This window comes from Heterocephalus glaber, unplaced genomic scaffold (assembly GCF_053883595.1).
Source record: "Heterocephalus glaber isolate CG9 unplaced genomic scaffold, H.glaber_assembly_v1.0 deba00001454, whole genome shotgun sequence".
Lineage (NCBI taxonomy): Eukaryota > Metazoa > Chordata > Mammalia > Rodentia > Bathyergidae > Heterocephalus > Heterocephalus glaber.
The window spans coordinates 17,528,546-17,555,303 of record NW_028258303.1 but is presented as its reverse complement, the minus strand read 5'-3'; the positions used below and the strand labels follow the sequence as shown (position 1 = coordinate 17,555,303).

The window sequence follows — 26,758 nt, the reverse complement described above, 5'->3', positions numbered from 1 at the left end:
TACTAGCTGTATGACCTTGAGAAAATTCCCCATGGAAAGGACATCATAATAGACCTGCCTCTGGGATCCATCACAAGGATTAAATAATTTAAACTCAAGCAAGAACTTTTTTTAAACCTATTTTAGGGTTACGGTTAGGGTGTGTATTTTTTTTAACCTATTTACCTGCTTTTTTTTTTTTTGGTACCGAGGATTGAACTCAGGTCCTTGCACTTGCGAGGCAGGTGGCATGGCGGAACCACTGAGGTAAATCCCCGGGCCCCTGCTTTTTTTTTTAACCTATTTCATTCACTATGTGTCTAAGCATTCAATGCATTACATAAATGAATTGAATAAATAAGTAAATGAAAAACTGAATGGTAAGTGCAGAGAAACCACATTTCCAATTTGCTTAACTCAAGAAATGGAAGAAGGAGGTGCTGTGTTTCAAAAAGAAAAGCAGAAGTCTGCAGAGCAGCTCAAGGACACTTTCCAGGCATACCTTGACAGAAGGACTCCAGGGTTCTTGGGGCCCCGTGGCCTTCCTATCCTCGGCTATCAGAAGACCACACACAGTCTGCCATTTAGGATGAGAAAGTCACTGGAGAAGCCGAAAGCAAATGAATACAAGTTCTTTAAATAGGGCTTTTCTCTTGAATTCAAAGATATGTGTAGGCAGAACCTGGGGAATTTTTTTATTTCTTTGGAGTTTTTAAAAGGAAATGAATCTCTTTTGGTGGTTAATTCCTGGTAATTTTTTCTGGGCTGCAAGTCCTGCCCAGGCAGCTGTCCACAGGGTGTGAAATCCAGGGTGACAAGAAGCCTCCCTAGAGCCTTTGCTGCCAGCATCCACTGGCCAACAATCTGCACGACTAGCAGGAGTTGCCGCCCAAGCTTCTGCAGACCTGGTTTCTGTACTCTGTGTGCAGCGAGGGTCTGCCCTTCCCGTCTGCTGACTTCAGCTCAAAGTAGAAGTATCACTTGGCCCAAAGATGAAAACAACCAACCAACAAACAAAACACTCCCTGGTTGTGTTGGCAACTGTTCCAACACTCGCTTCTTAATCCCACTGAGGTCCCCTCCTGTCCCACATTATTTTGACTTTGTTAATGTAGGCTCTAAATAGACCACCACTTTGGAGAGAGAAAGAAATGGAGAGAGAGAGAAGTGATTGCAGAGACTGAGGCCAGAGGTCCATGAAACTCTGAGGGGCCTTTCTTGCTAAATTGCATTTAAATCCAGTAGAAAGATGGTCCTGAGTTAACTCAGTGGTTTCCTAAACCTGAGGAGGAACAGGGACCACAGCTTAAAAACGTTATGGAGTCAGTGTTTGGAAACTGAGATAGAGCGTGGAAGTGAATCGGTGCAGTGTGACAGTCCTGGCTCAGTGATGCTAGTCTCCTGTGTGGTCCTCTGTGTGGTCCTTTTCCCTTGGGCCATTAGCAGGTGGGCCTTCTGTGTAGTGTCACCAGGCTGTCTTGGGCTGAGTGAGATCGTTCCCAAAGGACACTCTTGCTTTCTTTTCTCATAGCTCTGGCTTCTGGGCTTACTACACTTGGTGTAAATTACTCTAATGAATTCATTTTGCAATCACTCTGATATCCATCCACCTGGAGGGGAAAATAACATGGAAGATAGAAGCAGAGTCAACCTTCAATTAGAAGGGGCCATGGAAGTCAGTGTTTAAGGTGGGTAATTAACACCTATAATTAATCTGCTCAGAATCCAAACTGTCTTCCTCACTACCAAGAAGCTTTCTTGTAGGTCTAAGGCTAAAAGTGAGACCCAGATGGGATTTCTACCACCCAAACTGTGGTTCCCCAAGCTGAGTCAGCCAACCAGTGTTTCCTTGCCAAAAGAAAAGGAGGGTCATGTAAAAACCCTGGTAGCATTCCAATGTTAGCTCATAATAGGAAAAAGAATATTTGTGCATCAACTCTAATAAGACAAAGAGTCATATTTCTTTTTTCTTTAATGGTTGTGATTGAGGGAAGAAATAAAGGAGAGAAAATCTTATAGCACAGAGAGAAAAACCAGAGAAATCACCTCAGGCAAAAGGCAGGCAAGCCTACAATATGTGATTATCCACCCTCAGATAAAGAGGAAGTTGAGTGTTTTATTTTACATAATTGGAGTCAGTGCCTTTTGAATGGAACACACAAATTTATGTAAATAAGAATGCAAATGGTAAAAATATGTGTCTTGGGACTTCCTGGGGATAGCTTGGCAATTTTGTCTTCCTTTCCTATGCAGCTGCTAAATATTGTTGTGAAAGCTTGAGCTGAACTTATCCCACCAAATCTCACAATGTTAAAATGAGAAGATATTTCTTTGTCATTCATAGGAGACATTTTCTGGAGGATGAATTAAGAGAGAGTACTTTAACATATTTAATGGCAAACATGTTATTCCCAAGAGGCGGCATAGGCTATCAGTGAATGCAAAAAGGATTTTAGGATTTCAATAAATTAAGGAGGCTATTGAAAGGGTATTAGACAATGATGATGGAGACAAAAGCAGAGACTGAGGGAGATATATAGCAGTAGAGCACAGTATAAAAGTCAGCCACAGAGTTGCCCCAGAAAACTCTCATTGGTGCTACTGGCAAAGCATCGTGCAGATCATGGAAGTCAAACAACCCAGTAAAGGGCTGTGATCTCAGCAAACTACAGAGCCCTCCTGACACACAGACAGATTAGGGCCTGCCCATGACCTGGACTGTGCCAACCTGCCTTTCTCCAAAGAATTTAGATGACAGGTAGACATGTCTTCCATGCAAAGAAATGTACCTTGAATGTCTTACTGGATTTGACCAGAAAGAAATAGCAAGATAAGCTGCTTTGAAGGATAGCAATGTTATTAAATGGAAGGGTGGCTAAGAAAGTAAATATGCCCCCCTAGGCCCTTTGTATTTCTGGGTGGTTGAAGGGGAAACTGAAGAAGCCAGGTGGAAGTATCTGGATAAACAACAGATAGGAAGAGAGGAACTGGTGAACACAGAATCAACAAAATAGAGAGCTGCTGTATTTCAAAATTTGGAGGTATCTGTGGAAGAAAAAAATAGAGGTGTCCTTGTAATAGATTAACCTTTAGGGTTTTTTCTTTAAACTAGCTTATAATTTTTATTACTAAAGAACATTTAGCTTAGCAAATGGGGGACATTTCAAGAGTGGCCCTTTAGGCCGGGGATTTAGCTCAGTGGTTTTGCCTCCTGCTGTGCAAGCTCAAGGACCCGAGTTCGATCCCGGTCCCGGTACCAAAAAAAAAAAAAAAGAAAAGAAAAAGAAAGAAACAAGACTGGCTGTATGACAGGTACAGGGAGGGGTCAGATCATGAGGGCTGTTATGTTGGGCCAAGGATTTACCTCAGTGGTTTCACTGCCTGCTGCGCAAGTGCAAGGTCCCAAGTCCGATCCCCAGTGCCAAAAAAAAAATAGGGTGGCCCTTTAGGTCAGAGCATGTTCCAAATCTCTGTCGTGGTGAATAACACCAGCTCTGTAAGTGTCTCTGACTTAATATTTATGAATTAGGGCTCTCAGTGACCTGAGAAGATGGAGAAGCCAACCCTAAAACTGGTCTGTGGCCTACTGCTGCTTCTAAAAAAAAACTACAAGTCATGAGTGGAATAATTAGAAAATAAAAATTCTTAGGAAAGCAGTCCATTAGAATTACTATAGTTGAGGGTAAACAGAATCTTAGTTTTTGCTATGTGAGTACTCCTAATTTGGTTAGATCTCTATATACATTCAGCTTCTCGTCACTGAGGCAAAATGCATTAAACCAAGTTTTGGTTTTTTTTTTTCTGGGCTTTTTGTTATAAGATAAAGGAAATCTCCAAATTAAGAAGTCTGCTTTCTTCTACTACTACAAGTATGGATGTTTCGGCTGGGTTTGTGTCTACCTAGCCTAAGAGTATGTTTTTCAGCCTCCCTTGCACCTCCAGATACCTTGCATGTCTACGTGGCTACATGACTAGGTTATGGGAGATGGGATGTCTGTGAAAGCGGTGTGCTCAGATTATGGGTCATGCCCTTCATGGGACAGTTCTGCCCCTCTTGCTGCCTGGAGTACAGATGCAGTAGCTGAATCTGGAACTGCCAGGCTGGACCAAGAGAAATCACATGGGTGAGTCAGGGTTTCTTTCTACTCTGTAAACCTTGCTGCTCGTGCTCTACTCTTGCTTCAGACAGAATCACTTATCATCTTGTTGATGCCACAACTCTTCTGGCCATTGCTCCTGCAGCTGTGGTGAGAGCCCAGTGCCAGATACACAGAGCAGGGCAGAGAGGAGCTGCTTGTCCTATGGGGAGTCACTTAGAACCCAGGAAGGGAAAGCAGAGCTGGGACAATAAATATCACTTAGAGGAAGGAAGATGCTCAGTTGCTAACACCTGTTTTCCAAATTCAGCCTGGATGAGAAAGGAGAGACAGAGAAGTGAGCCTCTGCCTCTGAGAGCAAGGTGAGGAGTGGGACTCTGCAAACTTGAATATCAAGATCCAGAGAAATCCTTCTTAGGACCAAGCAAACACATTTCTACCGAAATGCAGGAATGCGAGACTGAGATGGAGCCCATTGTTTGCCAAATAATGATTCGATGGATACTTATTGTTTGTGGGAGCTGTCCTTGGTGTAGAAGCTTGCACAGATGTCTGCACATCTGCCCTTGGCACAGCCTTCTGTTGTTTCACCCTCTGAAGCAAGTCCAGTTCCCTCGGATGAACATCCCAGGCTCAGCTTTTGCTTTAACTCTCTCACCCAAATTTTACAGGACAAGCAGCATATTGTCCCTTCATTTCTCATTTGTGAGGTGCTCTCCTTTTGGTTAACATGAAAAAGACTTCTTTCCTTGGTGTAATAAATCAACTCTTTAAAAAAGGTGATCTTGGGCTGGGGATTTAGCTCAGTGGTTCCACCGCCTGCCTCACAAGGGCAAGGTCCCAAGTTCAATCCCCGGTACCAAAAAAAAAAAGGTGATCTCTTACCACTACCACACACATGTGATCCATGTCATTTTGTTCCCAGTCAGCCTTTCCTCAAATTGTTTGGCACCATGTTGTGCAAACAATAGGTTTGTAAGGCCAGTGTGTCGATGGTTACTGTATGTGCCATCATTCAGTACATTTGGTGCTGAATTTACTGAAGTTTAGTTTGTTGTTCAGTCAGGTATTTTCCTCTTGTCCTCCTTTAGAATGATTCCATGTCTGTGGCCTCCTCTCTTCAACTGAAGACAAAGAATTTTAAAAAATCAATATCATTAGCACTGTCCTGAAAGTATTAAATAACCAAAAGTAGGAATGTATATCCTTAAAATTTAAGGATTAAGTTTAGATGCTGAAGTTGACTACATGAGTCCCACCCTCAGGAGTTCAGCTGCATGCAAAGCTTAACCTTAATGAACACAGGCAAGAAGGCTGTCCACCCCAATATCCCAAACAGGCAAGATGACTCATAAACAGGCTTGAGAAGCACAAAGGAGCTGTAATAAAATTTAACGTATGCACTTAAACCAGTGGCACTACAATTTATGTTCTCTTATAAACATAAAAATGTCCAGCCCTAGCTCACAAAAGCCACAGCAAATAAATAAAATATTAACAATTAAATCTGCAGAATGTATTTGTTCATTGGGTTTATGAAATTTCTCAACAGATAACACAGGTAGGTGCCTACAAACTATGAAAATGGAAAATAGTAAACGTAAGAAACAAAAACCTTTCTTCTTCCTCTGCTCTTCCTTTACAGTTTATAATGGCTGAAGTACAATGTAATATTACATATTTGAAGTAAATGTAAAAACACACACACACTCAATCTCCAGATCCTTACTATGGTGGACTGTGCCATTATCAAAGGTAAAAAGTCATATTTGTTTTACAGATATTGTTTATTCTTTCCTTGTCTCAGTGTACTGCACTTTCCATTAACACTACCTTGATTTCTTTCTCAGTTCATACCTGAAAAATATCAAGTGGAACTTTTAGTAGGAAAATGTTGAGTAGACTGTCTGATATATTATTGAGAAAAAAGGAAACTTAAGTTTGTATAACCTGGCAGTAGGGGAAAATATAACCAATAGCTACCATAGAATACATATACTCTGTTTCCATATAGATCGGAAAAAAATAAGTTCTGAGAATACATAGCTATCAGTAGAATTAATACAGCTCTGTTACTTTTTCATTACTCTGGCTACCTTTGACAAAGTGAAAGGAAGCACTTTGAAGAAGTACTGCATTCTGAGGAAAAAGCTAGCCAAGCATCTGCTAAGAAAGAGACATTGAGTGCCTACCGTGAGCTATAAACAGTAATTGGGGCGATTTGGTACACATGATAACAGCAATGATAATTATAAAAGCTACCATTGTTTGCAGACTCTGTGCCAAACACTAACATAAGTTTTTATGGGCAGTGTCTCACTTAATCATTTTACAGAGGAAGCCTAGAGGATAAACAACTGATCTGAGGTCACAGCGCTAGTAAATGGTAGCCCTGGCATCCAGACCCAAGCATGCTGACACTAGAACCTACGCCTTACCCACCTGCAGCAGAGATTTTTTTTTTTATTTAGACAACCTCTTTCCTGTTTCTAGTCGAAATATAGTCAAAGTTTTCTGAGAGACACAGAAGGATGCCAAGAAAGCATGACCTTGCTTATGTTATGGGTCACATCAGCTACAGTTAACCACCTTAGATTTTCATTTTCCAAAGGGCCCTGGTTATAAATAGCTCTGCACAAATGGGAAATACTGTGTGAACGTGCAGTGTTGGCCAAGGCAGTGGCTTTACAAAGAGCTTTAAAGGGGGTGCAAGCAGCACAGAAAAAGTCACCATGAGGTTACTCAGATCCAAATACTAAGAAGAATTCTTCAGAAGCCATCTATATATTTAAGTGTCCCAGTTTGTCTACTCTGGTAGAGGAGGCTTAGTTGCAGCAAATACATGAGGCTATGCATTTAATTTTAAGAACATTAACACTCTCAATGGAAAAAGTCAAAGTAGCATTATTAAATGTCATTAAAGTTCAGTTTAAGGAAAGAATCCATAAAGCCGGGAATGGAGCTGAAATCTCTGCTTGCCACTGATGCCTGTTAACTTTTTGCATGTGCGCCCTTTGGATGCCTGTTAAAATAAATGGGTATGAATGAGGTGAACAGCGAGCAGATCACATAAAAGTTTATGGCCTGGAGAGTAGGGAGGTAATTAGTGGTCTGATGAACTCCCCAATTGTGTCTGTGTTTTTAAAGGTCATTTCCTGCATTTCACTAGAGGTGGGAAATTACATTTGGCCCCCATAGAACTTTGTTTGTACCATTATGAACATTTATTTCAACCCACCTTATTTTAAGGCTGGTTGATTGCATGTCTGTCTATTTCACTGGTTTCTCATCTCCTTGACTAGGGCCGAGGTGTGGCAGGATTGGGCCTTATTTATTATCCATGTCCCCAAAGCACCAAGCACAATTCTTGCCTCATAGTTGCTGTTTGTTAAGGACATAAAGTCATAGAAAATGGAGAGAAGAGAAATTCTCACATTGTTGAACCTGAGACCCATGCTTTCTGAGTACCTAGGTTCAGGCTGGTTTTGGTTAAGTACCTTCCCAAATCTCGGTAACAAATTCCTCAGTAAAACATTCAACTTCACCTTAAAAGACAATTGCTTGTGGAATGATAACTCCTAAAATGCTCTATTTATTTGCAAAAGTCAGAAGCTCCATTTTTTTGCACTAAGGGTTTTCAAAGGGAATCATTGATAAGAGTCATTATGTTGAGATTAAAACAGAATAGAAAAAAAGAGAGAAAGTTGTACTCATGCTTTGTGGCCTGGAAGTTGTTTCATTGCATCACTGAAAGCCATCTTTCCAAGATTTGTAGGGAATAGCTGCCAGAACCAAAAAGCACATTCCAATTCCCCTTCAGTGTGGTCTCCACAGCGTTTGAGTCACTTGACCTCTTCCCTATGGCTGTTCTTCCCTTGGCTTTTATGAGTGCAAGCTGTGGTAATTCCCATCTAGCCTTCCTTGGCAGTACCTGCAATTCCAACTTTTTCAATGTTCCATCCCTTGTGCACTCTTCTAAAAGCTCACTCTCCTTCTTTGAGCAAATTTCTTATTCCATTGGTTCATCCACTTATCATGCTCAAAATGAAGCTAGTTCTCTTTTCCTTTTGCTTCCCTGCTGTATGAATGTCCTGGTCCTCCTCAGCTCATGGTCACACGTTCTCCTTAGCAAATCAAGCCAGATACATGGACATTATCCAGAATTCCTCCCCCTCTCTCATCTAGTCAGTCATCAAGTTCAGATGGGTTCTACATCTGTAACATCCCACTCTCCTTCCCCATTGTGATGGTTCTGGCCATCTCTCATCTGCATAAAGCATACAAATAGCAAAGATGAGCAGTCTACATGACTGAGAGGTGGGATGGCTTCCCACTGGCTGCTGCACTGGTCTGCATCTCTCTGCAGGGTAGCTGGGGCCTCGGTGTCTAATTTAGCCATCTGTGCGGCTCCTTTACCACTTTCCTCTGCAGCTCTCTGCTATTGTTCATGCTGCTGCTTTCACTCGTGCCTGCCTGATTCCTCCTGCTTTCTCAAAATCTATTCTATAATTCACCTCACTTCTTTTCCTCCCCTATTACAATCTCTATTCTGAGTTGAAATTATACTTTGAATTTTCTATTCCAGCTTTGCTCCAAAAATGTAGGAGAAACCAAGTTTCCTCTGAGTCATGGAGCATGTTTCTTATCTTTGTGTTGTGCACATGGCACAATTTGAGGCACATATGTGGCACTGAGGGGCCCAGAAATCCAGTCTGTGTCTCTGAATACTTGTCTGTTCATTTCGCCCTGTACCCAGAGCCCAGTGCTCATTCTAACCTACTATTCAGATCCCTTCTGCTCACTTATGTGTTGCAGGATTCTCTAAACCAGAGATCATACTATCAGCTTTCATTAGGGGGGAAAATGCTTTTCCTCGCAGATGATTAATGCCTATTATTATGCTGGAACTCATTGTGGAAAAAAAAGATATTTATCAGTGAGAAACCACAAAGACAAGGTGCCTTGGCTGATGTGAATTCCTCTCTATTAACTGATAACAAGATAATTGAAGAAGATAGGCATATTACCCAGTTTAGGTGATTCTGCTAGATCTGTCTTATTAAGTGGAATTGCAGTGGAGTTAGAACTGCCTGCTGTGCCTTCACAAGGCAGGGCTAATTATGGCCAGCATAGCCAGGTGCCATAGGTATAAAGAGAAAGAAAAATGGTTACTGACTTCAGCTTGGACTTTGGATATGAGATCAGTCACAAAACAAAGTTAGGCTTCTTATACCTTGGGTAGAGCTGATCTATTTTAAAGTGGTACATTCGCACATATAAATTTAAACACTGCACCAATAAGAATTTATAGCACCAAAATCTGCAACACTCATATTTAGTCAACACTCATATTTATAAAAACAAACATTAATAGTATACATCTTTTAGAAGATAAATGGTACAAAATATCCAAACCCTCGCTCACTTTTATTTCAGCATGCCACACCTCTCACTGGAGGGAAAATATATATTATGTAATTATATAATAAAAGTGTGGGAATGGTGGCACAGGCCTGTAATCCCAGCACTTGGGAGGCTGAGGCTGGAGTACTGCCAAGAGTTTGAGCCAGCCTGGGCTACATAGAGAGACTCTGTGTCAAAAAATAATAAAATAAAATAAATGTTTTCGCAAATGTTTTTAGACAAATATCATTTGGTCAATAGTGCTGCATGTTTTGAAAACACAAAGAAGTTACTCAAGTCTTAAGGGCTGAAGACTTATTCTGTGTTGGAAGGTAATTTAAATATCCCTACTCTGACTTCCCATGTGATGCTTAACTCTGCCCTACAAACATCTGCCAATGCTCCTGTGAATACTTGCAGTGAGAGAGAGCTTTCTGCCTCCCAAGGCAACTCATTTCATATTTATAGATAATAAATAATAATTATTGAGTACTTACTATGTGCCAGGCACTGAACTGAGCATTTTATCTTCAAAAGTCCTAGTTAATCTTCATCACAATCTCATAAAATGCTGCTGTGATTATTTCATTTTACAGATGAGGAAACTGAGGCTTAGCAAGTTGGGCAATTTGCTCAGCATTGCACAGCTGGAATGTAGAGGGCCTGACTTTGAGTTTGTGGTCTGTATTCTTATAACAGAATACATATGCAGCTTCTCTTCCCATTGTTGATCTGAAGTTATGGGTCTTAATTTGAGGGGAGGTGACATGAAACATGTCTGGTGCCTTTTTCACATCTAGTTTCACATCTTATCTACTCTACTCCTTTAACCTCTCCACTGGATTCCTAAGGACATGGCCTATGTCCTTGTGAGGATAGTTCCTAGTCCCATCAGAACTGTGGTAACTGTCATCTGAGAAAGCTCTCTTTTAGGCTCTTATGTAATTATCAAATAATAAAGTTATAATTGATGTAAAATCAACTTTATTGAAAGTGTGGAGACACAAGGTTGAGCCATGTGGTTAACTGAAGCTACTACGTGTTTCATATACACATTGAGAAGCTACATCTCTGCTACCCTATATCCACACAGTTAGTGTTTTGAATTTGAATTTAGAACTTTACACTTACCATAGTTAGATTTTATCCTAATGGCATGGTTTGTTATTTAAGAATGCTGAAATATGTTAGATTAAATTTTTGCAATCTACCGTGTTTTTGGTATTCCTTTAGTGTCCATTAAGAGTTGTCTTTATATCAAGTCAACCCAAACTTAGTAGATTAAAATAACAATTTTTCCTCTAATACTCTGTGTCAGAAGTTAGGTTGGGACAGTTCTGAGATTCTTTTGGACTCAGGGGGTTCACTCATGCATCTGTGATCACCTGCCAGTCCAGTGGAAGCCAGTTGGTTTAGAAGGATCTCAAATGAGATGGCTAATCTCTTTATGGTCTCTCATCTTCCAGGGAGTCAGTCTGAGTATATCCCAGGACCCATCTCCTGACAGCAAATGAAATCCAGAAAAACTCCATGGATCTTAAGCTCAGGCCAGGCACACTGTCACTTGTTCCACCTTCTATCAGCCAAAGTAAGTTCCAAAGCCCAGCAAACTTCAAGGCTGGAAAAATATGCTTTATCTCTTGATGGAAGGAGATAAAATCACTTAAAAGGTTCAAAGTCACTTTAAAGTCTCTACGTATAGTAAGACATGAAAAGTGTGGACATTTTAAAAATCTACCACACTCTTAGGATCATGTCACCTGTGGATTTGATAAATGCCCCCTCAAAATTATCCTTTAAAAATTTCACAGGAATTTCTATTGGACAAAGTCTAAAAATAAGGGTTTTTTTAATAGCATACCATGTTTGCTATTACAGATTACTAAGATAACCATAATAAACACACTGTGAACAATAAAAGAAAATATGCTTGCTGAACTACACCATTTTGTTTTTAAAGAGACATAACTTAAATAATAGAAAGATTTGCAGGGACCATCAATGAGAAAATGTTTGTAGATGAGATTGAATTTTGGATTTGAAAAAGTTAAGGCTAACATCTAGATTGGGTGCAAAGAATGAAAGAGCTGTTGAAGTCAGGGTTGACCATGTGTCATTGTTATAGCAAAGTGCAACAACTCAGCATTACAACCAAGTGTTACAGCTACCAAAGGTCTCTGGAGATGAAGAAACCGAGGGCGGCACTTGGAGAGATGGAGGAAACCTTTATTAAGGCTCAGAGGAGTTCATACTCCAAAATCTGAGCCCTATGCAGAAATGGAAGCAGCCTTATGTAGAGATCTATGAGGGAGAGGGGCGGGCCCACCAGGTGAGCATTCTTACAGAAACGGGAGGGCGGAGTTAACAAAACACTCCTGAAACATTTGGTAGGAACATCTGCAGCTCACATTGCTTGAACAGAACATCTTATGGCAAAAACATGAAGGGGGGTGGTCTTGGCAACAGACACAGGCCTGCCCTGTTCTACAGTATTTCCTTATCATCGCAGCACACAGGACCAGAGAAGAGCGGAGTGAGCACTGGAGGGTGAGTGGGAGGAGAAAGAGTTGCTAGGTGGTCCGGATCTGTGTGACAGAACTAGAATTTGACCTTGATTTTGTAAACAGTGACGAGCTAGAGACGGTTCTTGAGCAAATAGATGATGTGACCACATTTTTTGTAAGACCAACCAAGCATCCATTTGAATGGGACATTTTTGGAGACTGGGAAACCATTCACAATAAGCCTTACAGTTTTTGTTTGTTCATTTTAAAATTCTAACTTATTAAAACCAGATATCTGATACCTCTTTTTCCTAAAGTAGATAAAAATTGGCCTCAGTAACTACCCTGCTAATTTAAAGAGCAGGTACCAGGTGCCAGTATTTGGAAAGAAATGAATATGTTCTTTTTTCTGAAGAAGAGAAAATGGAAATGCAGCCACTTCTGCTTAAATCTGAGTCATATCAATGTTTTCAATGTTATTTCCCTCCATGGAAAAATGATGGTTTGCAAAAATAAAAAGCTGACATTTTCAAGTTTTAAAACTTAGTGATTGAACAAAATTCTGAGTAATCACGAAATTCTGACTTTTCTCTTCTGGCATGCAAATGCTTCTTGCTGCAAGAAGACATAACAGATTGAATCCTGCTTGTTGACAGTCTGTATAATAAGGAAATCTCTAATCAGTGTTCCAATACCAAGACACTGAGGGAGCTGGGAAAATTGCTGAATGTTTACAAAACAGTTTGAGATCCCCTTAGCAAAGGGCTGTAGCAGTGCAAATTCCATCACCAGCTGTATGGGGTGATGGAGGTCCTTCCCTGGAATGAATTCCACATTGATCTAATTTTAAATGTCAGTAAATAATAAACAAATAAAATGTTAGGAATATACAGGTGATAATTTGATGATCTGATATTGTAATAGAAGAAGACTTTGTTAGCTTAAAAGTATTAGGGCACTAATGTACTGATGGATCTAACCAATGATTACCAATAACTGTGAAAACTATTAACTTACTGGGAATTTTGTAAAGAATAGATCAGGCTGACAACACTTGAAACTACTAGTTTTAACATCATTAAAATAGGGACACTCAGATATTATGTTTCATGCAGGATGTAGTAAGTTGCTATCACCACAATGAAGTATCTTGCCTAAACAAATTATCAAAAGCTTGTCAAATCAGATCTAACTATGACTTGATAGAAAAATTAGGCAACAAAAAGTATAGTAAATAATGTCTCAAGAATATGATTATCCAAGTGTTGGAAGTGGGATATTCTTGAGGATGAAAGACCCAATTTTTTCAACAAATAAATGGCCAAGAATAGAAAAGAATGGAGGAACTAAAATGACATCAACTAAATTCAGCAGGTGAGTCTCATTTAAAATTCTCATTTGATGCAAAAACACAATTCCAAAATGACATTTTTTTAAAAAATCAGGGAATATTGAGCCTGACTGGATATTAACTATGAAGGAATTATTGTTAATGTTGATGTATGTTGATTATCTTTTAAAAATCTTATATGTGACATGAAATTATGTGTGAGATTTACTTTAAAATACTTCAGCAAAAGAACCATGGGGAAAGGAGAATCAGTGAACAAGAATTACAGAATGGGACTGGGGATGTGGCTTAGTGATAGAGTGCCCTTGGAATTGATTCTTAATTAGAAAAAAAAAGAGTTGCAGAGTATTGGTAATTATTGCGCTAGATAGTAAGTACATTTGGGTTTACTACAATATTCTGTTTACTTTTGTGTTATTTGTAAATGCTCATTCAAATTAATTGAAAATATTTGGAAAATATCCAAAGGAAAAGGTGAATATATTATATTATATTAAGAATTTCTATGCCTCCTTAAACAATAGGCTGAAAAAATATTAGTTACAAATATGGCAAAGAATTAGCATTCAGTGTTACACACATACAATCATATGCATATACCTATGAAAGTTGATAGGAAAAATGCTAAAAACCCAATAGCTAAAAGATATAAATATAGAATTCAAAGGGTGAAATGTAAGTTGCTTAAAATATCCTTTTATAAATTATCATAAAAAAGCAAGTTGAATTATTTTGCAGCTGCTAAATCAAGATAGCTTCTATGACAAATATACTTTTTATGTTCTGAAAAATAATTATTTTTCATGTTCAATAGAGACATTTTTTAAAATAGTCTTTTCTTAAATGCCAACACAGTGTCATGTGCTGTACAGTAAGGGTTATTTTTGGAAAATCTTTCTAACACCTCTCCAGGCTGATGAAATCCTGTCCAAGTACTCTTGCAAGAGCTGAAGAGGGAGTGTGTCCATTGAACCCAGGAAGTGGGTTGTGACAAGGAAGGGCTTCTCTGGGTGTTCCCAGGGTGTTGACAGTGTTCTTAATTTGGTCGATAGTCATATGGATGTTCCTTTGCAGCTACTTCTTAAGCTGTACATGGGGATTTTATGCCTGTTTTAGTAAATACATTGTTTTTATGAGAAAAAAAAGTAAACTCCAACAAGTGTGATCAGCTGGATACCTTGTGTCACTTGAAATCACCTTGAGTGATGGAACAGGACATAAGTGGCTTAGAATGGAGTCAAGCTAAGTGTAGGCTTGGGCTTGATAATGGTAGAAATTATTTCCCAAGACAAGCTCTTCAATCTTGTCTGGCTATTGACAATAAGTCCAAAAGGCATCCCTGGTGGTTGGGGAAGTGTTCAGTTCAGGAACTACTCTAAAATTGAAATATCCTAGGAAAGCTTAGAATCCCCTGAAAAGTATTTTTCTTTTTCTTTTTCTTTTTTAGGTCTTTTATATATGAGATATTTTTATTCACCAGGAAAATTCCATGAATATGATAGATAAAGAAGATACTGGTCATGAACTTCCAAAAATGGGCACTGGTGGTTTTCTAACAGCCAAGATGGATTTATTCCCAATTATTTTTATCTTCCTACCTAGTTCCCCCAGGTGAAGACGGAAGGCTGGAAGAAAGGAGTAGATCATTTGGTTAAGCTATGATCTTAAAAAATCAACCAAGCTAATTTTGCATTCTGTACTGCTGTGGGCAAGCTTGTATGTGAAGCAGGCACATCTGGGCCATATCAGATCCTCTTGTTCACATCAGATATTCAACATGATTTGTCCATGGTCATGTAGTTTTTTAAAAAGATAATTGGCAAACATGACCCCGAAATATGAAAGGAAGATGTGATTATTTTTGGAGAGTTGTGGAGATAATATGTGAGAAAGCGTTTTGAAAAAAAAACTATTTTCTCAGAAAAGTAGGAAGATGTCAATTCATCTTTAATAGCTTTTAATAATTCATTGTCTTCTTGATCATTTGAGCAAGTAATACTTTTCCTGAAATCATACACCTCTCATTATGTTCTATAAATCTTTTTTTTCCTTTTGCTTTTGTGAGACAGGGTCTTGCTATGCAGTTCAGGCTGACCTTGGACTCACTATATAGCCCAGGCTGGCCTCCAACTCATGGCAATCCTCCTCCCTCACCTTCTCAAGTGCTGGGATTACAGGCATATGGCACCACACCTGGCTTGTTCTATAAATCTTTATTTTCACTTGTCTCTCTAATCTCATCTAACTTTATTAAATTACTTGGAAACAAGGTGTTATATTCTGTTTTCAAGAAAGTCCTCCTAGGAATAACAGATTTAATTTTAATATTTCATCCAGAAGTTTGAAATTTTAACTAATGACAAGTGGAAATGGCATTTGGGTATTTATAGTAGAATTTGGATGCTTTTTCCTGGCTTTAAAAACATTTTTGTTCTGATTATGAAAGTACTTCTTCCTCATTCCTCCACCTTATGGGTAATTTGGAAAATTCAGAGAAAAATCAAGTAGGAAATAAAAATTTCCACAAAGAAAACCAGTTAATATTTTGGTATATTTTCTTTCTACTTATAATTTCTTTATATTGTATAACTTAAATTCTTCAGCACTTGGCAATTTTCTATACAATATGTTTTACCTTCCCATTATAGCATAACCATTTTTTAATGCCTTTAGATTTCAAAAATCTTAATCACTAATATTTAATTGTATTACTATAGCTTAAGTTATTTTTACCAATGACCAATTCTGGATATTTTGTTGTTTCTGGCTTTTGTCATTTTTAGTAATGCTAAAGTAAATAATGAAATACCTGGATGTGTGTGTGTTTCTATAATTACTTCCTTATAATTATTCCTAGAAATGAATTATGAAAGTTGAAAACAAAGATCCACAATATATATTGCCTAATTACAGTTCAGAAAAGTTATTCAGTCTGTATTTCTACTAACAACTTATCAGAATGCCAGTCTAACTATAGCTCATCAACATTGAATACTATAATTTTAATCTTTGCTAGTTCAGTAAGTTAAATCATGATGTCAAAGTGTTTTCATTTTTATTATTTGTTTACTAGTGGTGTTAGTTTTTCCTTACATTCTTTTTTTCATATTTTTGGTTCTATGTAGTATATGATCCTATTTTGATACATTTTTCTATTAGAACTGTAGCATTTTTATATAGATTTTTTACACTTGTGACAGGGATAGAAGAAAAAGATAAGGAACCATGTATTTAATTGTTAAATGTTTATAGTCTCTCCACCTCTCCCCTTTTCTCTTTCAGAATACAGGTTAAACTGATGTACATAAGAAAGGACTGAAAATACTTCTTTTAAAAAGAGCAAGGTATAAGGAGTTTGTTTTCAATACTGACTTCAAGACTTACTATGAGGCTGCTAGAATTAACACAGTGTGGTTTGGTCATAAGAACAGATATAAAAACCAATGAACCAAAAAAAAAACCCAATGAACCAAAATAGAGTATAAATATATATTCATGCATGGTCAATGGGTGATATCTCAATAGGGAAGAAATACCCTTCAATAAGCAATGTCAGAACAACTGGACAATCCAAATTAAAAATAGGGACCCAGCCTTACAAGACATACAAATATTAACTTTAAAAGGGCCACTTACCCAAAAATAACAGCTAAAATTGTAGTGCTTAAAATAGACGTAGAGGAAATACCTTTGTGTCTTAACTATACAAAGATTTATTAGCTATGATGCAAAAAAACATGAACCACAATGTGGCAAAATTGGTAAAGTGGACTTTACCAAAAGCCAGATAGGGTGGTGCTTACTTCTAATCCAGCATGTAGGAAGCTGAGGGAGGAACACTGTGAGCTCAAGGCTAACCTAGGATATATAGTAAGTTGAAGACCAGCCTGGATTATACAGTGAGACCCTGTCTCAAAAAAAGAAAACAGACTGTTGCCGAGTGTGATGTAATTCCAGCACTCAGGAGCCTGAGGAAAGAGGATCACCATGAGTTCAAGGCCAGCCTAAGTTACATGGCAAGTTCAAGGTGAGCCTGAACAACAAAGTAAGACCCTATCTCAAAAATAAATAAATAGATAAATAAATCCTGGCCTTCAAAAGATAACAACAAGAAAATTAAAAAGGAAGCCATAGATGAGGAGAATGTATCCACAACACATATTTCTGACTAAGGACTTAAATGAAAGATATATAATCAACTCTCACAAGCCAAAATGCAAAAAAGCACAAGCACAAAACAGTTTAAAAACTGGCATATAATTTGAGTAGATACTCTGCAAAATAAGACATTCAAATTGACACAAGCAGTAGAGAATTGATTGACTGGATCAGTCATCACTAAAATGTAAATTTAAGGCAAAACATAATCTTCTGAGCAGCTAAATTTTAAAAGATACAAAACGTTAAGTATTGGGAAAGATATGAAACAATAAGAACCCTAGGCATGCACAAACAGAGGGGAAACAGTATGATAGCTGTTTAAAAGGTACACTCATGCACACGCGCACACACACACACACACACACCTTATGATGAAGAAAACCCACTCCTAAATATTTACTCAGGAGAGATAAAGGCATGTGTGTCCACACAGACCTACATGTGATGCTCACAACAGCTTTCTTCATTATTGTCAAAAACTCGAAACAATCCAAATGTGTGTCAACAGATTCATGGATAAAAATTGTGGGCTGAGGATTTAGCTCAGTGGTTCTGTCGCTTGCTTCCCAAGCACAAAGTCCCAAGTTTGATCCCTGGTACCAAAAAGAAAAAGAAAAAAAAAATTGTGATGTGTTGATAGGATGAAACATGACTCAGCAATAAAAGGAACAAAGTATGGATGCAACTAATGTCATCAATTAATCTCACCAACATCACACTGAGGGAGCAAAGCCAAACAGCAACAAGTGCATACTGTTGGACCCACTTTCTGAAATTGGAGAAAAACTAAAAGCAATCTGCGGTAACCATCAGAGGTTGCTCGGGACAGGGGTGGGTGACAGCCAAGAGATGAGCATCAGGGAGCTTTCTAGAAGATGTAAATGAGACAGAAACATTCAATGTCTTGATTTGTGGTGAAAAGTATATATGCATACACATGTTTTAAAAATCATAGACCCGAACATCTAAACTATATAAAATTCACAATTGCATACGCGTAGGAATTGGACTCAGTTGTATTTCTTCAAAATTCACATGTTTTGAATTCCTCATCCCCAGTACCTCAAAATGTGGCTTTATTTAGAATCAGGGCCATCACAGATGTAATTACTTAAGAGGAGGCCATACCAGAGCAAGGTGGATTTCAAAGCTAAAATGACTGATGGCCTTGTGAAAAGAAAACCATGTGAAGAGAGAGAGAGACAGGGGCAGAGGGAGACGATGGGAAGACATAGCGAGAGGAGAACCACCCACAAGCCAAGGAGAAAGTCCTGGAGCTCATCCTTCTCTCATAGCCTCAGGAAGAACCAGCCCTGCTGGAGGGGGAGGGATGGAGAGAGCGTGGTGAACAGGAGGAGGGGTTTGGTTGGATAAGAACAATAACTTCTAATGCTCTATAGCTCAGGAGAGTAACTGTGGTTAACAGCAATTAGTTCAATATTTTCAGATAGCCAGTAGAGAGAATTTCAGATGTTCCCAACAAAAAGAAATGATATGCATTAGAGGTGACAGATAGCCCAAGAATCTTACATACATGTATTGAAATGTCACACTATAAATATGTAGTGTCAGTACTATGTGTCAGTTAAAAATAAAAAGAAATAATAAAAAATAAAAGATATGGAAATATAGAGATGTCTGTTTGGGGAGGAAACATTGTGAAAATAGGAAGGAGTTGGAGAGGCTTGGCAGGAGGGTGAAGAGGGACACAAGAAAAAAGCCAGAGTAGAGCTGGGGATTTAGCTCAGTGGTTTCAGCACAAGGACCCAAGTTCGATCCCTGGTACCAAAGAAAAAAAAAACCAGAGTAGAGCCAGGCATGGTGGTGCAGGCCTGTAGTCCCTGAACTCAGAAGGCTGACGCAGGAGGCCTGCCTAGGCTACATAATGAGACTCTCTCCAACTTCCCCCCAAAAAGCCTGAGTGGGTACAGTTTAGGGCAAGATTAGAAGAGATCTGGACAGCTGATCTGATGGTAGAGGCTTTGATAAGGATGGGCAGAGAGGATTTTTAGTAAATTTTACAACAATGAAATGCAGAGAAACCTCATGTTTTTTGTCCCTCCACACAAAACAAAACCATCTTTAATGAAAGATTTGCAGAACTCTTCAAGGTCATGGCGTTGGATTCATATTTTGCTTGGATGTGTTCCTGGGCTAGGATGCACCTTAGAGGAAGTAAGAAAGCCCAGGTTATTAAGTTGAGCTCATCTAATAAATATAAATAATCCTGTCATATTTTTAAATGAATATTTTCCCCTATTGGCTATTTAACTTTGAAATGCTTTTATAAAATGTTATAAAGGTAACTACATGTAAATGCTTCTAATTTGGCATAAAAGATTCATTGACTGAGACTCTAAAAGTCGGTTTTCTTTTATATTACTTTAGAGTGAGAATTTGCATAAATATTCTGAAAGGTGGTTGTAGCGACTTCTAAAAGTTATACTCCAACTCTCCCTCTCCTACTTGGGAAAGATATTTTCTGTAAATAAATACAATATTTAGCTGTAGACACACATATAATTCGGGGAGTTTTGAGAGAATACTACCCCTGAGCAGATCACTTGGACCAATGCTGGCAATCAGTTATCTTCTCCTATCAGTTGTATGATGACACTTTTTGACATCTAAATAATATCTACATCTATATATCTCTCTTTATATGATTAAATCTACAGGTGTGTGTGTGTGTATTTACATTTAACACTAGGTAATTGTAGAATCAATGACTTTTGACATATAGGGTGAGGTGAAGATCTAGGTTGATTGTTTTTCTCCAAATTATCCAATTTTTCTAGCATCAGGATTAGAAAGTTAATTCCTTCCCTGTTAACATGTGATACATAGAACAACATTTGAATTTTTAATATTTATTTTCAATTTGGTCACCACAATAAACTTTTGCAAAATTAATTCCACTGTAGGGCCAGCGATTTAGCTCAGTGGTGCTGCCACCTGCCTCGCAAGCAAAAGGTCCTGAGTTTGATTCCCAGTACCAAAAAATAATAATAATAATAATTCCAATGTTTATTCTTTCATTCGCTTGGATTTTCTAAATACAAGTATATATTCTCTAGAAATGAGGTAACAGAGAGAAGATAAAGTTAACTTCATGTCGTGTATTTTAACTGGAAGATTTTCAAGGAAAACTTTTATAATATTGAAAAGCATTAGTCAGCTCATAGCTAATGATGGAACCTCAGAGACATTCTTATTTAACTCTGTAACCAGAGCAGAACATCCATCCATTTTATAATGACTTATTATAGATATGTTTCAAATGTCTTTAATCCTCTCATTAATTTAGTAAGGCTTCATTAACACAGAACACATAACACATCAATAATACTGTATTGTCTGAGGAAACCAAAATGTGAATGAATGGCAAGGAACATGCCCAGGGTAAAGTAGATGGTAGGATTTGGTCCCATGTCAATGATCTTCCAGTCAGTCCATTTCACTAGAGCTTGTTACCAACTTAATCTTCCAGCCAAAGCAAAGCATTCCATATGAAAGTAGCTTGGAGTTTTATAGCATACTTTCACACACTTCATCTTGCGTTGTTCACATTTACCTTTTGAGTGAAGTAGATGCATGCTCATTCCTAAATAACAGCAAATAAACATTGACACTTAAAGTTCCTTACCTCAGAGTTAGTTTAGCTACATCATAGTGTGTTCCATCCATTCCCTGAGAAGAGAAAGGCAAAGTACTCAAAGAAAGATGGCTCCATACTCAGAGCTGCCCTTTATGTTTAATTACAACTGGGGGGGGGGGGGCTTTTTCTCATATTTGTCTGATGATAATGCAATGGTATAATTTTGTGAGAGGACTGACACAAGTTTAGGGATTTGGAAGGAAGCCAGACTAAGAAAGACTAATTGTCCTATTATACTGGGAAAGAAAAGCTACAGGAGAAGGTTCAAGTTACTATGTGGATAAAATTTGTGATAGGGAAGGTAGCAGACTTTCTCTCCCAATTTTTCAGTCTGTGAAGATCAGCATTTGATATTATATTTTGAAATGGAGAAGAGGGCCTAGACTTTTCATAGCTTGGTAGAGGTTTTCCTAAGTGTTAGCGCCAATCCATGAGCTGATACTGTTTTTGCTACTATTATCAAAGACAAGTATGGCGTTTTATATTCTTTCAATGTATTATTTTTAAATTTTTTTATTAATATATATATGTAGTACATAATGGTTACATTCATTGCAATTAGTTGGTACGTGCACATAATTTGCAATTTTTTTTTATCCCTTTCCCTCCTTTCAGCCTCCCTCTCTACTCCTTCATCTCTTGGGCCCCTTCCTTCTTCTATGGTTTAGGTGCATATGTTGTTTTTGTGTTCCTAACCTGCTCATCTGAACTTTACAATGGCCTTTATCCCAGATTTTCTTGTTCTGTGACTGAGACTAGGTTAGGGTGGGGCTACGTCTGCCTCATTCTGAATACAATGGCATGGGGAAGCTGGAAAATACCCACTGTGCTCAATAACTACCTTTGTAACGGGTACAGTTGGGAAAATAGCACTCGGGGATTTTTTTTTAAGGCAGGCTGGATTTCTCCATCCTACTGATTAAGCTGGTGTGTGTGTGTGTGTGTGTGTGTGTGTGTGTGTGTCTGTGTGTGTGTGTGTTGTTACTTCTGGTAAGTAAAAGGATTCTTAAAAGAACTTTAAATCTTTTTTTGAATTATTTGGACAAATGCAGGACTTAGACTTTTGGTATCTAAGTAATAATTGTAATTACATTAACAGTAAACAGCTTCCTTGTAATTTATGATTCTTACAAAGTATATTTATACTATGAAATATTATTTAGTCATTAAAAACTGTGCATTTAAAGCATATATATATATAGTAACTTGGGGGAATATTTTGTAATAGTCAATAAAGAAAGACCAACTCAAATTTAAATTGTTTGAGTCAGTTTGCTTTTGGTGGCTAATATTATTGACCCTCTCAGATAAAAGGGCCTTTACCTTAAGTATGTTTCAGGCATCTCATGAGAATCAAAACATAGAAGTCAATGACAAACTGGGCAAGGTGGTGCATGCTTATAAGCCCAGCATTCTGGGAGGCTGAGGCAGGAAGACCACAACTTTGAGCCCAGCCAAGCAACCTAGCAACTTAGCAAAACCCTGTCTGAAAATTAAAAACTGTCTCAAAACAAATCAAAACAAAACAAAATGGCTAGGGATTTATCTCAGTGAGAAAACCCTGGCTTCAATCCACCCCAATAAAAGTCAATGACACACTTCTTGGAAATTGAATCAGGAAAATTACAGAACACGAGGCTCCTCTCAGTATACTAGGTTTCCTTCTTGAGCCTTTTACCTGCATGCCTGCCCCATATTTCTGTCTCTACCACACCAATGTCCTTTCCTTACACATAGTTTTTGCTGTCTTACAACTTTACCTTGCACATAGTGCAAAATGCCTTCCTTAGCTTCTGTTATATCTTGCATCTTCTTATCTCAGCCAGATTAATAACTGATTTCATCTCTCAGCCTCCCAATTCTAAATCCCTAAACAAATTGGTCCAGCCCATCTTTTTTGCATCAGTCTAGAACTCCGATCCTGTGTTCTTAGTCTAAGAAAGGCCTGCTCTTGAATCCAGTGGCCAGAGAAGTGAGGTCACCCTGACCCAAGGTATGCTCAGGCAGGGGAACTGAAAAAACCTAACGTGGTAAGTGTGCCTGGTACAAAAATATTAAGTATAAATATTAAAGTATTAAGTATAAAGTATGTATATAAAATAGAGTTAGGAAACGAAACTACGATATCAACAGCAGTTGTTCCTGGATGGGATATTACAAAGACTTACTTCATTTTGCCTAATTTTTCTTCAGTGAGTACATATTATTTCATAATCACAAACGTAATAAACTTCAAAATACTCCCTCAATTTTTTTAGTGGCAGTGTTTAAAACAGACCTCAGGATGATGTAATTCAGCACCACCTCAATTTACAAATGTTGAAACAGGCCCACGTAGATTAAGTGACTTGTCCAAAGTCACAGAGCAAGGAGTGGCCAAACTATCAGTTTCCTGTCTCTTCGTCCTGAATCAGAGCCACATGTGACAGTGCTTTGCCGAACCAAAGGAGATAGGGCCTCTGACTGCAAGTCAGAGCCTGCCAGATGCCGATCTTTGAGTGCCCGGTCTAACTGCAAACTGTACTCTAAATCTTTCAGACTTGGAAGTTTATTAAAATAATACTCAGTTGACTTGAAACAGAATTCTAATCCCCAAGTCTCATTAAACCATCATTTTGGTACAAGCTACACTTCAGTAAGGGCTTTTTGCTTACACACTTCAAATTGTCAGCTCTGCTGCCTTTTCACTATTGACAGTAGCGAAGCATGGGAGGGAGGGAATTTCCAGATGTGAAATGTACTCTCACTCTGTACTTGTGTCAGTCTCTTTGCTGGGGTGGCTTTGGCTTCTTCCCTTCCACTGCATTTCCTCTTAGTGGATTAACATGGTCTCTTAAGAAGAGAACAGTCTTTTGGGGTCAGGGTAGTGTAGAGAGTGGGAGGGTATAAAATCAAGTCTATACCATGGGAGAAAAGGAAAGAAAATTCAGAAGTCTCTTAAGGTTTCATTCAAAAGCAGGACTTCAAGCTGAAATGAAATGTCATCCCTAAGAGCAAAAGGTTCTTGCACAGTTGGAAATTGCCTCCTGCCTCACCTGGAGGAAAGAAAACCTGGGATATTTATTCAGTTCTAGGTATCAAAATGCACGGAGATAATCCTGGCTCTAAGGTACTTACAGTGTGTAAAGTCCCCCTGCCTGGGGCCTCAGAGAAGCTCAAGAGAGCATCCAGGTGGGAGTCCTTGGGCTCTGTTTCCTGTTTAATTAGTATTTATGTCACTGTTGACTTAGGAGAGGATGAGGTAATGTGATGTACCCTGTATCACATGAACAACAGACTCAAGATTCAGAAGGTCTTAATAGTCTGTAGTGATAGCTTGAAACATCATCCAAAAACAATGGGATGGGATGGGGACTAGCTCAGTGGTTCTGCTGTCTGCCTTGCAATGCAAGGTCCTGAGTTTGATCCCCGGTACCAAAAAAACAAAAACAAAAACAAACAATGGGATGAAAATGTTAAATATACCTATAGTCAAAGCCCTAAAGTCAGAAACAAATAAAATTAACCACACAAATAAAGGATATTTATATGCCCCAATGCATTAAGTAAAGTTTGCTTATACCTGGGATGGGGAGGGACTAGCACTCTAAAACTTTTACTTGGAAATCTCTTGAGAAGTTTGTATGCGGAATCTGCCATGTGCTAGGTGAGCACTGTAGCAGGCTCCAGATACAAACATGAAAAAGACATGGTTCCTTAGGGTTCAGTTATTTTGGGGAATAGAACTCCAATAATGTACAGGATGATATGTTCTTGATACTGAAATGATCTCTTTTTTAATTGAATATTCTCCATTTTGTGAGATGCTTTGAAATCCTAAGATGAAGGTTGTTCGTGTATACCTTGATGGACCACTTTCGATGCTGTAGTAACTTTCAGATGAAATCCTCTCATGTATGACAGTTAAGAAAAATGATTTTATTATACATTCTTTTTAATTGTGATAGAAAACAAACAAGTGTGTATTTGTTACAACAATCTTCCTCTGTGCTGCTGTTGAATATCTAGCAGGTTTATTCAATACTTACATGTAAGATATCTTTTTAGCTTATTAGTTGAGCTGGTGAAATTTAAGTTCTGCAGAAATCTAAGATAATTAGAGGCCCTCTGATCCGGAGTTTTCCACTGTTAATGTGTGAGCAGATGTTGGTCTGCATTAAGCACAAAGATTAAAAAAAAAGAGTTAAATGGGAGGTGAACTTTGCAAAAGGCTTCAATGGTATCCAACTGGTCCTTTGGACTTCTTAGACTTGCAACAACTGGTAAATTAGGTTCCAGTGTTATTTGCTCTTGACTACTTTGCAGCTGGATGCTTTTTATATAAATTTCACTAAGTTGTTAAAAAAAAAAAAGTAGAACAGCAACCTTGCATTCAGTTTGCTAAAAGCACCACAATCCCATCTGCGGAGGTTCCGGAGATGCAACTGTGGGAGAAGCCTGTCTGGCTACTTTTGGAGCTGAAATGTGATTCTTATCAACAAAAGAAAAGGCAGATTAATTCCTTGATGGAAAACAGCCAGTCTGCTTAGCAAGCTGGCTACATCTTCATTATTGCTTGCTGCTTAGGGATGGCTGTCTAATAACTCTGTATTCTGAGAATTCCAGGGGGAGAGTCGTGTTCTTAGAAAAATTCAGATCCGCTTTTCTGAATACCCATTTCCTTAAATAGAAAGCACAGTTGACTGTAGGTTACTATACTTCATCATGTCCAACAACTATTTTTAAACAATCGTGAAAACCAATTACTGTTTGTCTTAATGTGTATTAGCACTGAAACAGAAGCCTATCTCAGTTAACTCCACACTCCATCACCAGTGGTACAACTATAGAAAATCAGATAGAGCCCAATACCAACAGTGAACTGTAGTGATCCCAGATTCTATGGCATGCCCTTCCTATGTAATGCAATCTTGTGAAATGCAAGAGGACTCTTTTTAGAGTTGTCTATGTCCACTAGTGGAAGCAGAAATATTAGAAGTCTTCAGCAGCTTTTTGGATCCTAGAAGAATCAGGGTCTGTATCTTTGTAGTTCCAGTGATTCTTAGGTAGAGGTTGCCTGGAGTCTTCATGCCAAGTGGCTTTGGAGAAGTTCCTCCTAGACACTGCTGTTTCCTGGTCATGCTATGCAGCCCTCCCTGCTGTCTGCCTGGACCCTGGCCTTTGCAGAAGGGAGGTCTGTGACTTCACTCAGTGCCAAGAACTCACACTGATCTGCTCATCGTTCTTTGTAATATTTAACAACTGTGTCAAAAATGAGCAAAGGGTGAAGGGAAACTCAAAATCCATACACATTTTATTTATTTTAGAAGTTTTCATCTGAAACATGACAAGGAGGATCCATGTAAATAAGCCTCCAAGACTGACTCATCTTTTCAGTGTGCCATGGAATATGTTCAGTGCTGATTCCTCACCAAGTATTACCATTCTTTCAGCCCGGCCATCCCTTATAGTATCCAGCCACCAACACAGATAAGTTTCTGAAAGTCAACCAAGGGAATTAAAAAATTCTTTTCCAGAAACTCGAAAGCACCACTCCCATATGTACAGAGCTGTGATTGTTAAAGTTGGGGATGGAGCAAGAAATGCTGATGGTGCATTTATTGCA

At 38.4% G+C, this 26,758-nt stretch overlaps 1 protein-coding gene and 1 long non-coding RNA gene across 6 annotated transcripts in view; both read left to right on the top strand.

Moving 5' to 3' along the window:
• Rasgef1b (RasGEF domain family member 1B) overlaps window positions 1-26,758 on the top strand; it is a 598,312-nt gene that overhangs the window by 447,290 nt on the left and 124,264 nt on the right. The gene's annotated exons all lie outside the window — the stretch shown is intronic.
• LOC147827160 (uncharacterized) lies at window positions 1,674-26,115 on the top strand. The gene is made up of 3 exons (XR_015452909.1): window positions 1,674-5,831; window positions 10,946-11,067; window positions 14,782-26,115. It is a non-coding gene; the product is annotated as an uncharacterized LOC147827160 (long non-coding RNA).